The sequence below is a fragment of the Triticum aestivum genome, chromosome 4A (assembly GCF_018294505.1).
Source record: "Triticum aestivum cultivar Chinese Spring chromosome 4A, IWGSC CS RefSeq v2.1, whole genome shotgun sequence".
Taxonomy (NCBI): Eukaryota; Viridiplantae; Streptophyta; class Magnoliopsida; order Poales; family Poaceae; genus Triticum; species Triticum aestivum.
The window spans coordinates 749,048,864-749,060,388 of NC_057803.1; the positions used below are offsets into that span (position 1 = coordinate 749,048,864).

General features: G+C 40.5%; 1 pseudogene; it reads right to left on the minus strand.

The window, feature by feature from the left end:
* Positions 1–2,312: 2,312 nt before the first annotated feature.
* On the minus strand, positions 2,313–5,712 carry LOC123084590 (disease resistance protein RGA5-like; annotated as a pseudogene).
* Between the last annotated feature and the right edge of the window lie 5,813 nt (positions 5,713–11,525).

Genomic DNA, 11,525 nt, shown 5'->3' on the forward strand with positions numbered 1-11,525 from the left:
CCGTAATCTTTTTAAAATGATATTATAATTTATTTAAATATTAAGAAAAATTAGTATTTCTTTTCTACTGTATTTTATTTAATATTTTAATTGTGATGTGAATAATGTTGTAATTTGGAACATAAATATATGTATGTTTTTAAAATTTATACTTGAATATTTATATAATATAATTTAGTTTATTGTATTTATATACTATAATTTAGTTTAATATGTATATGTATGTTTTTAAAATTTATACTTGAATATTTATATAATATAATATAAATATTCTCTCTCCCTCATTCACGGTTTCATCTTCCCGTCGCTTCATACCTTTTTCCTACATGTGTCACTGGTACTTTCAGCACAAATAGAATGTAAAATTTATATACTTCATATAGATTATTTTTATAACATTTGTTGCTAAAACATCCTCTTAGTTACTCTCTTCATAACTTCACTTCTGACTATGTGCACATTGTTGTGGCAATTTCACCTGCACATGGTCCTAACTTATTTGTGTGGAGTGGATGAATAGATTAATTGTGCCGCTATAAATAATGTATTTACTAAACTTAGCCATGTACATATATTATTTGTCAAGGACGTGAAGCACGGCTGGTGAAGATTTGACATATGAAGTTGAAAAAAAATAAGTTTTTGTATTCCGTAATTATGAACAACAAATATTGATACTAATCTCTAACTTCGCCTATTCCACTCCTTCTCAACCATCCGCATGTATATTTTGACCTGGTAATTGATCTGGCGTAAGGCTGTCCCAAGAGTAGTTTTCTATCAACAACAGTGAATTCTCTGCAAAAGTTTGCTCTTTCTGCCAGAGCTTCAGTTTGTCAATCCAGATATGAAATCGTGAATCAAATTACAGAGAGAATGTCTTGACTGGTCACCTTTACATCAAATTTTTCACACATAAACATGCAACACCTGATACTTCTTTCGCCTGTTAGATCTCCTGGACATCATGTACGAGATGGGTATGGATGGCAGCCAGGATATAGCTGAACCGTCAACAGAAAAATAACACTAAATTAAAATGGAACTCTAAGAGGCAAAAAGGGAAATGCCAAAAACCAGCTGCATACTCTGGTTCTGCAAATGCTACAGGTAATTGGTAGAATCAACCTTAAGAAGATAAGAAGGTCACACAATTTCGTAATAAACAGAGTTTGGCCCCTCCTCCTTTTTCCGGGCTTGAGACCGGCTATGCAACATGAAGAGTAACATCATCTTAACATAGGCGGAGTTACACCCCCACTCCACACACCCGCATATACACATCAAACCCCCTAAACCAAAAACCAAAACCCAAAGAACAAGACACACACGCGCGCTGACAGGTTTTTGAAAACCAAAACCCAAAGAACAAGACACACACGCGCGCTGACAGGATTTTGAAAACCAAAACCCAAGATACAAACCCAAATGACACACGCCAAAATAATGGTAACGAAACCCCAAGACCCTCTTTTTGAATTCTTTTTCTAAGTGAACAACCAAGCAACAGACTACTCGACCCTACAAACTTTTTTTTGTGTGATTTTTTCCCATTACTACGAAAGGCAAAGAAACAATTTTTTGTGTGATTTTCATTTTCTTTTACTACAAAAGGCAGTAAAATAAACAATTATTTTTTTGGAAAATTTTTCTTCTGCTAAGAAAAGAGAACATAAGAAAAAAAACACTTCGTTTTGAATTTGTGTGGTTTTATTTTCCATTTCTTGAAAAAGAGAGTAAAATAAGTAGGTTTTTTTCTTTGCTTAAAAGACAATAAATAGAGCAAACAAACGGAAGCCTCCCGATACTTTTTTCCGCGGTGATTTGTTAACACCGCTGCCAACCTGCATATATGGAGTAACTCTCAGAATATGTATACGTGGAGTATCAGTGGCTACTATTTAAAATGATGAGAATGATATATGTATCGTGCACGCAGATCGACTTTTTTACAGTTGACTGGCAACTGCCGTTATTTATTTATTCTAGAAAAAAAAAGAAAGATAAGGTCTACATAAATACATATAGATGGGAAGGGTACGTACCTCTTGATGCACGGCAAGCTTAGCTCAATCAGTTTGTCAATCTGGCAAAAAAAAGAAAGGAAAAGAAGATCTATGAGATACGTCGCACTTAGTTACCCGTGGAGATCAGCACTGATGAATAAATAAATATACACTTGGTTACCTCCTACTCCAGTACTCCCTCCTTCCATCTATATAGGGCCTAATGCGTTTTTCAAGACCGCCTTTGACTATTGATAAAATTAATACTACACATTAGGCCCTATATAGATGGAAGGAGGGAGTACTTTATATCAATTTTTCTGATATAATGACCGACACTGTTGGGAAGCATATCAATTGCACACTTCGCCGTTTCCTCAGCCTTCTCGTGATCTGCGGGAGGGGCATATAAGGTGATGATGACTTTTTGAAGCAAAGGGAGGTTCCCTAGGCTAACAAAGTCAAAGTCAAAGCTAATGTCATCATCATTGGACTGCGCTACGACGCTGAACCGGAGAGATTCAAGGACCGGCATATCTCCCTGTTGAAACGAGCCAAGCGTTGCATCTGTCTGGAAGTCCCTCAGCTTGGGGAACGCACCTGCACCACCCATGGTGTCATGGTGGAGAGCTGACCACGTGTCCAGCTTAAGGGAAACAAGCTCGCGGAAACTGCCAAAGACCTCCAGTTATGGACTGAATACATGCAGTTTTAAATGGGACAGATTTGGAAGAAGCGAGGGATTGATCCTTGCCACCAGTCCAAGTTCTTTGTAGGACATGTGTAGAACACGGAGATGTGGAGATAGAACAATCCTTTCCCAGGGGATCTCTTCATCACTGGAATCTCTCCACCCAAAAACTTCAACAATGTCTATGACTTGGATCTTGGTCAGTTTGGCTACAGACTCAGCCCAACTATTCATTGTCCTATCATCATCATATAAATATACACCTCCGGAAATGCGGAGCTTCCTCAACTCTGTCAACTTGCCTAGCTCTGTCACAAAGTTGGAGTCCTTATCAACACTTTCTATGCATAGCTCTTCCAGAGAAGTCGAACTCCCGATCCATGAAGGCACCATAATGTCTGTTTTGCAGATGTTCAAGCACCTGAGTTGACTTAGTTGACCAATACTCTCTGGAAGTTCACTTATTTTATTTCTACCCAAGTCCAATACAAGCAAGAACTTTAGATGTCCTATTTCTTTTGGGAGCTCACTGATACCAATGCTCCCTAGTTTGAGGTGCCTCAAGTGAACTAACTTCCCAACATGCTCAAGATGATTAGGACTGTCCCAACCAGAGGGCCCTTCCAAAGCTAGGACGCGCAAAACTTCAAAGCTTGAAAGTGATGGCAACATCTTAGCATTGCACATGGCATTAAGTGACCTTGCTTGTAATGTTGACGTGCTAGACAGAGGTTGGAGTATATGTTGAATAGCAAGTCTACGAGCATTGCAATGTGAAGTTGCATACTTCTCGTTACTATCCAATATAGTAACAAACTTTTCTTCCTTTGACAATAAACATATGATATCAAGCATTATGTCATGGAGACGACACCAGTTAGGATGCCATTATACTCATCTTCCTCTACAGGCATTATCATGCTTTTGTTCACTAGCTCATTGAAGTACCTCTCACCAATCTCGAATAGTCCTACCCCTGGTTCCTCGTGGATAAAACCTTCGCTGACCCACTTCCATATCAAACTATCTTTTTCAATCAGATGGTCTTCAGGATAGATGCTCAGATACAATAAGCATGTCTTTAGGTGACAAGGTAGATCATAATAGCTAAATAAAAGTATTTTTCTCGTGTTCTCCACGTCTTCATTTTCTTCATGCCCAAAACCAATTGAAGTGTATACCTTAGACCAAAGCTTCACATATTTACTGACAAGCAAACTAGCTATAGTGATTATAGCCAATGGTACACCACCACATTTATGTAAAATTTTATCGTATACCTCTGCTGGAAGATGATTATGCCATTCTATTGCAGCGCAAGATAATCTTCTATGAAATAAATCCTTGGATAAATCAAGAGAAAGTGGTTGTAGCTTGTATACTTCACTGGCCATTGTGGCAACTTCGAGTATACGTGTAGTTGTGATTATCCTGCTTCCGCAATTGTTACACACCAAAGCAGACTTGACTAGTTCACATGTTTTTTTATCCCATATGTCATCAATGACAATCAAGTACCTGTCATTGCCATCCATAACACAAGAGATACCAAAAATTAGTGAAAATATTCTAAATGCCCCCTAAGTATGTAAAAATATATTTAAAAAGGGGATGCATGAATGTCAGCCTCCTTGTGGAATCTTGATTTGACATTACTAAATAAGGAAATGGAGGGGTGTAGTTAGAGTTTGATTCCATTTCATCGTCCAGAACTCTGTTTTTTATTAACAAAATTTCCCCATCTAGATACATTAATCCATTATTAGAGATATTTTTAGGTGACATCTACTGTAAGAAATTCTAGAATATATGAACGTGGACGAACATTTGAGGGCAAGTCCCAACCCAAATTATGGCAAAGAAGGTAGTGAAAAACTTGATATTATACAAGAATACATTTTTTGCAAAATATACAAGAATGTAAGATGCCTCAAATAGAATTTGCCACTCATCTCTAAGTCAAACCTTCTAGGTTTGATGCTATTTTCCCTCATTTACTACTTAGCATGTATGAAACATCGAAACTACATAATAAGGTGTGTACCTCTTTATCGGGATTCATCGATAGGCTGCCTTTCATCCAACCCGCTAAATTTCCCATTTACTACTTAAAGTATATGAAACTACATAATGGGGTGCGTACCTCTGGTTCTCAAGTAATAGTCGAAGTTCGTCGATCAACTGCCTTTCATCCCATGACAATAAGGTAGAATCCCGATGCTTTAGCTTGTCAATTCCAAAGAGAATGTCATTGAGAAGTTTCTTCAGGCTAGGATTTTGTCCAACCGGAACAAAAGCACTGCAATCAAACTGCGCTTTGAGCTTATCATACATTGCTTTGGCAAGAGTTGTCTTGCCCAGGCCTCCGAATCCGAAAATAGAGAGTATCTTCAGTTGCTTGGACACATCAAAATCCCCATCACCCATCTTCTTGGTTAGATCATTCAATGAATCATCAATACCAACAAGCTCTTTCTGGTGCTTGAACAGAGCCAATAGGTGAGGATCAACTGTGGTTGGACCAGCTAGATTAGTAACCATGTCGTGGACCCTGTACCTATCACGTCGGTCAGCCGCCTCCTTGACGCGGAGCTTGATGTCTTTGATCTCATCCGAGATCTCATGGCGAGTCTTGCTCTTGCTGAACAAGTTCCCCATCTTCTTCATGACCTTCTTGAGTTTGCGCGGCTTGATGGCAGGCTCAACTCCCTCGACGCGCACCAGGAACTTGTCGACGATGTCCTCCATTATGAACGACAAGTCCCTAACTTCGTTGGCCCAGAGCTTGACCTGCTCGTCGAGCTGGTCTCGCGGCACGTCCCCAACCTTGCGGAGGGCAGCATGCATGCTCTTTAGCTCTCTCTCTAGATACTCAACATCTTCCTTGACACCGGTCTGCAGCTTGTACTCCTCCTTGAGAAGTTGGCCAAGCTTGAGGAGCAGGCTGCCCATGGCCCCTGTGGCGAGGTCCATGGTCGCTCAGCAGCAGCTAGCAGCTGGTTGCTCGATTTGTTGTGCGCAATAGTGCTTGTTTTGTGATGAGGAGAGTGGTTAGCTGTGTCCTCGCGCACGCGTACTTATACCTAAACTAGACTAGATGGATAATCACAAGCTAGTTGCCGGATTTGACGGGCTGCAATAATGAAGACGATTACGTGTATGCGTGTATTTTTGGTTTAGACGAGGACTCCTCAGTCCTCACTGGTGTTCAAAACAAATGTACTACAACGCACACGACAGTGGGAGGCTAATTTAATTTGCAGTTACCTGGAAACACCCGCGGGGTCACTTTCCAACAACCCCCTGCTGCTGGAACGATGGCAACTTCCCACCACCCAACTTGTCTCACAAAAATATTTAAAAAGAAAAAAAATATTCAAATTAGTTTTGAGGAGGTTTTCTGCAAACTTGCATCTACTCCTAAAGTGATTGTTGGATCAGAGATCCAACGGCCTCAAGGAGCCTCTCATATTCTCCCCTCGCCCCATAGGATGTCCAAGAACCACATTTGTCTAAACCCTGTCGGCATTACCAAGACTTGAACAATGCAGCACGCGTCTGGTACACTAGCTAATGACGAGGACTTTATGTTGATCTACATAATAATAATATTACGTACAATTATTGTACTTCTTAACTACTCCATGTATGTGACTTGTCACTTTCCTCCTTGGAGCAGCAGGCATCAGCTTACAAAGTTCAAGTATGCACCAACTGTGTCGGCATCACCTGGACTTTAATAGTGCAGCACACGGTTGGTACACTGACTAAGGACGAGGACTCCAAAGTCGGTCTAAAACAAATAGTATTACGTACAATTATTGTACTTCTTAACTATACTCAACATGTGTAGCTTGTTAGTTTTCTCCTTGGAGCGGCAGGCTGTGTAGTATATTGTGAGCTAATGGTAATTAATAATGGAAACCTGTGCAAGTTGAAGGTACCATCTTCAATTACATATGGATATACGTTAGACAACTTAGACATTGCAGCCCATGTCTCCAAGGTACCACTTCAAATTGTATGCACATGATGATTCGTCCATCGCGCCACAAAGTTCAAGTATGGTTTCCCTAACGTATGCTTGAGAGGTAAATGTTAATCTTTTTTCCAGAATAACTGATACAAATTCTACCATACTGGCTGAAACTTCCCAAGAAATTGGGAGACATTTTTTCTTTTTTGTTAACGCCCAAAAGCTTTCTGTGTCTTGTATTAGCAGAAGAGAAGAAATAGTCTACAACGAGTTTAAGAGTTCAGCACATGAGCCCCTGACAGAACCACGGACGGGCATACTTGCAAAGCACAAAAAACAACAAAACCCCTAGGAGAGAGCCATTTCTTTGAACTGGCTAAAGAGGTTCTTCAACAACCGTTTGCTACGACGATTATCATTCTAGTTTGGTGGAACATTTGGAAGCAATGAGAAAGAGCAAGATTTTTCATAATAAGACTCCTAGTGCCGGGTTGGAGCCGTAGCCTCTCAGAGCTAATCTCTTACTCTATAGTTGCTCAAGGGATTAAAAACAAACATCTTGAAAGGTTTCAGCCTTGGATACAACTTGTACTCTGATCCCCTCAGTGTAAAAACATCCTTCTCACTTTACATGGTACGCTTGCAATTTTCCTGTTTTTTCTTTAACAAATATTCCCTCCGTTCCATATTAGTTGTCGCTGATTTAGCACGAAGTTGAATTAAATCAACGACAACCAATACGGAACTGGTGGAGCATATAAAAAGCACAGAGTAGGATAATTTTTCGCTGCACAACACTGTTCACTACATATGAATTTAATTTGAGTCTGGAATTAACTCTGCGACATTGTAGATGCATCTGGTTTCAATATATATATCAAAAATACAAGGCTTCGGCAACAGAAAAATAAGCCAACTACTCTATGTGGCTTATCTGTAAGCCAGACACTTCACAATAATACGACTGGAGTAGGTGAAATGCACATACTCTAATTAAGAAAGATCAAGTTTGTTTAACTTCTAGTCCTACTCCAACGACCCTACCAACAGTATATCTATGCAACCTAATCTAGTCAATACGACGGAGTCAAGTCCAAAATGAAATGAGCTGTATTACTGATCAACTAGCTAGCCCCATTGGCTGGAGAGTTCTTTCATTGCACATCTAAATCATGACACTTCTCCATCCTTGAAAAAAAAAAGCATCGCACCTCTATCGAATCTGCATCTGCGCTAAGTTCACGGATGCTAAACTTTCCTCTTTGTCTTTTGTGGTGAGCAACAACACCTTCTGCTCCCAAGTCCCAACAACGAAGCTTCCTTCATCTCATGGCGTGTTTCAGCAGGCTTGGTCGATGGTGGCGTGGACATGCAATACTAGGAAGGTTGCGTCCGAGACGGTTTGATTATCTCTACTCCTAATGGAGCAGTTGGTAGTCTCGCTTCCAGGTTTTTTTTCGTCCCACCTCACCCGGTTTTTTTTGGTACTTCTTTGGTACTTCCTCCCACCTCCCACCCGTTTCATTTCGCTGGTTTTTTTCGTCCCTCCCCTACCCCACCGGTTTAGTTTCGCGTCACCCTCTCACACAACGAAAAAAATCTTAACGGATCATAACTTTCCATGCGTCACCCTCCCATCAATGCAATTTGATTTAGGAAACATATAATAAATTTTAAAGAAACAAATAACAGACTTTAAAGAAAAATCCAATTTTAAGGAAACAAATCAATCGATCCATCCAAATCAAACGATCCATCTCATCAATGCAATTTGCTTTAGGAAACATATAATGGATGTGAAGGAAACAAATAATAGACTATCTAAATCAATCGATCCATCCCATCAATGCAATTTGATTTAGGAAACATATAATAAATTTTAAGGAAACAAATAACAGACTTTAAAAAAAATCCAATTTTAAGGAAACAAATCAATCGATCCATCCAAATCAAACGATCCATCTCATCAATGCAATTTGCTTTAGGAAACATATAATGAATGTGAAGGAAACAAATAATAGACTATCCAAATCAATCGATCCATCCCATCAATGCAATTTGATTTAGGAAACATATAATAAATTTTAAGAAAACAAATAACAGTCTTTAAAGAAAAATCCAATTAACTAATCTCTACTCTTAAAGGCCCCTCGATTGATTTTTGTCCCTCGCTTCCTTTCCCAGCACTTATACAATGGAAGGAATTATAATCCACCTATTTGTTCTCCTATATATCCGTGCAGGCAACACAACATAAACCGGTGAAAAAAACACTCACCTCGCACGTCCCCCTGCCTGCAATCCCGAAACGCCGCCATCGCTCCAGGCTCCAGCCTCCGCCGTCCTACATCTTGCCCCTCTCCAACCTCAGAGACCTCCGCCACCGCCGCCATCTCGGAACCCCAGTTCAGGGCAGGACTCAGAGAGGGTGTGGCTGTGGACGACGCTGCCGCCGTCGCAGAACCCTAGGGCAGGGCGTGGTCGATTTGCGGGCAGCGCAAGCGGCCGTGCGTCTCCCCCGTCAGGCTGTCCTCGGCAGGAACTCGGGACCTCCTCCTGACAGAGCTAAGGCCCTCCGAGGTCCAAGTCGCTGTGCGGCGTGCACAGTAATCTCCCCGGCCTACTCTGTCTTCACGTCAATGCTCATGTGCTCCGACCCTCCCCGACCCCTCCCAGCAAGCAGCAGAGTCTCTCGGGTTCGAGCTCCACCGGGCCGCCGGCGGCGGCGTCCATGTTCGTTGGGCGGAGCACAACGCTAGGTTTGAAATTCACCATGATGCTACTGATGAGGCTCTCCTTCTCCTTTGTTTCGTCTGGGTTTTTTCGTCCCCCCTCCCACCACCCCATCTCGTCTGGATTTGAAATCAGTAAGAGCAGCACAAAGTCTAGGTCCCTGTCTCGGTGGCAGACGGAAGGAGAAGAAGGATTGATATGTATGAGAATATTAATATTGAACTCTTAAAGTTAATGTGGCCCCGTTGCAACGCACGGGCGTTCTTCTAGTCTATTTAGAAGATGAGATTTGGAAGAACAAACGTGGTGACGTAGACATGTTATCTTTCAGAAAAAAAACAGTACTCCAGAAGGCGGGAGGCCGGAAAGAACTTAAGTTGCTACACGCAACGATGGGCCGTTGGCCCAGACAACGGCTCGGTTGCTTCTTCTTACTATGTCGAACAGAATCACCTCAGTCCCTTCTTAGGAATCAATCGAACGGAAAAAACAAGGGACTGGGACCTCTCCTGACCCACCACTCTCCCTATCTCCCCCTCAATCTCGTGCGAGGCTTCCGCGACCATGGTTTCTTTTAGCCGTAAGCAAGGAGAATAGGAATGTGCTGGAGGTCCCGCACGCATCAGGATGACGCGGCTTCGCTAAAGTGAAGTGCAAATGGGCCAGCCCAATAAGCACGCGTCGAGCAAAAATTCGAAAATGAAGTGCACAAGTTGGGATCGAACTGCCGACCTTATTCTGGATTCAAGCAAGCCAACCAGCCGAGCTAGCTACCTACAGCAGAGAAATTTCAGCTCCTGTCTTAAAGTATCAAAGGCAGCGGCAAATCATGTTATTTTTTAAAATTAATATTTTTATAATATGTGTTGAACAAACTTTAAAATACAGAGATTTTTTTAACAAACACTGGAAAATGTTAAAATAGACAACTAAACATTTTGTAGTATACGTTGAACAATTTTTTTATATATGATGAACAAATTTTAAATACACAATGAACTTTTCTTAATATACGTTGAACAATTTCATAGTATACTATGAACATTTTTGTAATACACAATGAACAATTTTAGAATGCAAGGTGCACTATTTCATAATATACGATGAACATTTTTCTTAATATGATGAAGATTTTTCTAATACGCGGTGAACTTTTTATATAACTAGATAATGCCCCGCGCGTTGCTGCGGTATATTAAAAGAATTTCAGTTGAATCGGTATGTCAACAAATTGATTCGAGTTGATGAGCTCGACATTGAAATCTAGCACAAAGGAACGTATTGTTTGCTTGTAGCCGCAGGTGAGGGCACGAACTATATGTTAGAGATTAAAATACTATCAATCCGGCCTGCGTGGTAATATTTCTTGTGTGCATTAGAATGATAGGTCTGCACCTATCAAACTTAGGTAAATTGTGCAAAATTTGCCCAATCGCACACTGACGCTAAATTTTCATATTCGCAAGGAAAGGGAAAAGAACCTTCTTGGGAGCATTGCGTAACCTGACTAAAATAGAGTAAACATAAATTATACGATGTAGAACCCATGCAACAAAATAAGAGTGTAGTTTCCAATTAATTTCAAATCTGAAAGAAGGCGAATCCACTTGAATAGTTAAGAGAAGACAATAAATAGCAAATTGAAATATATGATCTGTCAGACAACTGTAAAAAAATGCAATGGTTGACCAAAGAAACAATTCTTCAAAAAATTAAAGAAGTAATCAGTTCAACTTAGTTGAACTACATACCCCAAATTTTGCAAAAGAAAATAAAAAAATCGAGTAACATTTACATGATTGTGATTTATGAGAGAGAGAGAGAGAGAGAGAGAGAGAAAGAGAGCAAACATATAGACTGAATGCATGTGCAACAGTGATGAAAAGATAAGTAATTATCTTGTTGGAGAGAAACTAAGATTTTCTTTTTAGAGAGCAAACCTTCACGGGGGAAAGGGGAAATCAACTTATACGTACCCACGCACGCACAACCAGAAGATCTGAGAATAGTAATACCCAAACAACATTGAGTACGTGGACCATCAGTATCCAGGTTGCTTAATCAGATCTAACCAAGGTCTTACGGATGATCAACCTGTAGCAAGAGCAGCTTACCTGCT